We start from the raw sequence: 2,331 nt of genomic DNA, 5'->3' as shown, positions 1-2,331 counted from the left end.
TATATATATATATATATATATAAGCCACATCCCATCTTTTATAATTGATAACCAAACTGTCTTATCATATCCTGTTTCACTAGAAAAAAAAGTACCTCACTTTATTTATAATCTGCCGTTTCAAGGTTAACATTGAAAAACACTTATGGATTCGTGAAGATTTCTGAGAACCTGATTCAAAATAATGGATGCAATATGGCCACGTAATCAGAATCAGCCCTACCAAGAAGAATACAAGAAATTTGTTTTCTTATCTTAAAAAGGATGCGCGATGAGGTGAAAAAGTGAATTATAAAGTTGTACATATTTGGTATAATTTTATATATCCATGGATCTCTTGATACTAAATTCTAAGATGATGTTCTAAGATAAGAATGCTCACATTTTTTTTTAAAAACTCTACACACAGTGACGTAATGAGGCAATCTTGGAAACATCCTAGTCAAAAGAGAGATTTTTACAGCATGGTGTAAATAGATTGCATCTGATGATTTTGAGCATTATGTGCATGATCAATAAAGATAATGCGAATACTGTGTTTGTAATCAGTTATATTCTGATATCAGTTGCATTTAGCTCTGCTTAGGTTTATTCTGATCTTTATTTTAAGAATTTTGAATCCTGATAAGATAATGTAAGCTTAGGTTTCTCAAGTGCTTTAATACTTTTTCTCTATCAGTTTTTTTTAACGATTTTCTTATGTGTTTCTTCACGATTTCCTCAGTTTTTTTAGAACTAAAATGATTTTGCTTTAATATAATGACTAACATATTAACACTTTTACTGTTTTCCACTTGCTTTATTTGCAGTGTTTGCTCATTTAGCTCAGAATTAAGCAACGAAAAGGGTGAGTTTGAAAATTTAATATCTGTCTAACTAATGAAGAACAATTCTTCTGTTTTTATTTAATTAGTTTTTCTGTATACCAAAAAAAATGAAATCATTTCTGATAATTATTGAAGCATTTGATTGAGAAAAAAAACTCAAAATATAATCTTTTTTCTCAATGCTCATCACTTCTTCCAACATATAGCCTCGTGGTACATAATAGGCGGTGTTGTGTGCACCATATAGGTGATTAAACGGCACCCTAACAACCCAAGGAGAGATATAACAAAAGAAAAAATTATATACACGCTCGAATTGGGATTCAAACCGGGGCCTTATTGATATGAAGTCGGCTCCTTGACCACAATACAGTACGGCTGTCATCAGCTTAAAATGAATAAAAAAATGTGCTTACTTGATGTATCTGTATTTATGTATCTCTTAAGCGGTATTAATCATCGTGCATTTATTTATCATCCCTTCTTAATATTATCTTTTTAATCTTAAAAGTTTGCAACATATTGTGATTAACATTTCCAAGTACTATTTTTTAGGAAATAAGAGGTAAATAAACTGTATCAATCTTTAAAACAAACTTCATGCAAAATTGTTTAGTGCCACCATACATAATTATAATAATAAATAAGAAAAACGATGTGTAAAGCACCAATTTTTCACTATTAATATGTTTTATTTGACGAAAAATATATAACGAATTTTCATCGTTATAAAATCATAAAAAGTAATTGATAAAAATAGTTAGGTTTAAATTTTATCCCTATCGTATCGGCAACTTAATCTATAAAACCAAATCTGCGTTAATAATCTTGTTGATCAAATTTTGTTGATAATCTTGTTGATCAAATCTTGTTGACGATATAGATATATAATGTTGATATATATTTCGGAATCTTTCACTTGAATTGAGTTTAATTTCAGTATGAAGCATGAAGAGTTAGATTTAAATGTTTTAAGCATGATGAATTATCATTTTGAGCATCAGAATGGTATTAAGACCCCACTTAACTTGAATTTTTATTGGATTTCTTGCTAACTAAACATCACTTGTCTAGTTAGCAATCATGACTAAATCATAGCTATAAATCAAAAATTGAACTATTTGTACAAACCTTCTTTTTTAAAGTCGACAAAGTAAGTCTTAAATTATTTCGTTTCGGCTAAACTTTTGTACCTGCAGATAAAGAAATAAAAACTAAGAAAAATTGACCACATTAGCCATGTACCTGCTTTCTGACTCACTCTTAATTTTGCCCACACTCTCTGTAGGGAGATCATTACTCGCACATCTTTATGACGCCTTTGCCCCACCTTCATCTAAATTCTAAATGGAGATTAAACTTCACTTTTTAGCAGAAAGTGTTAACTGTAGATTATTTTACTGTGCTTATGTCACATCAATATATATATATATATATATATATATATGACTTTAACACATCCATTTTCGGGCCCATCCAAGGTAACTAACAAATTAGACGCGCT

Source organism: Parasteatoda tepidariorum, chromosome 9 (assembly GCF_043381705.1).
Source record: "Parasteatoda tepidariorum isolate YZ-2023 chromosome 9, CAS_Ptep_4.0, whole genome shotgun sequence".
Taxonomy (NCBI): domain Eukaryota; kingdom Metazoa; phylum Arthropoda; class Arachnida; order Araneae; family Theridiidae; genus Parasteatoda; species Parasteatoda tepidariorum.
The sequence above is the reverse complement of the archived record's forward strand: the minus strand, read 5'-3'. Positions refer to the sequence as shown.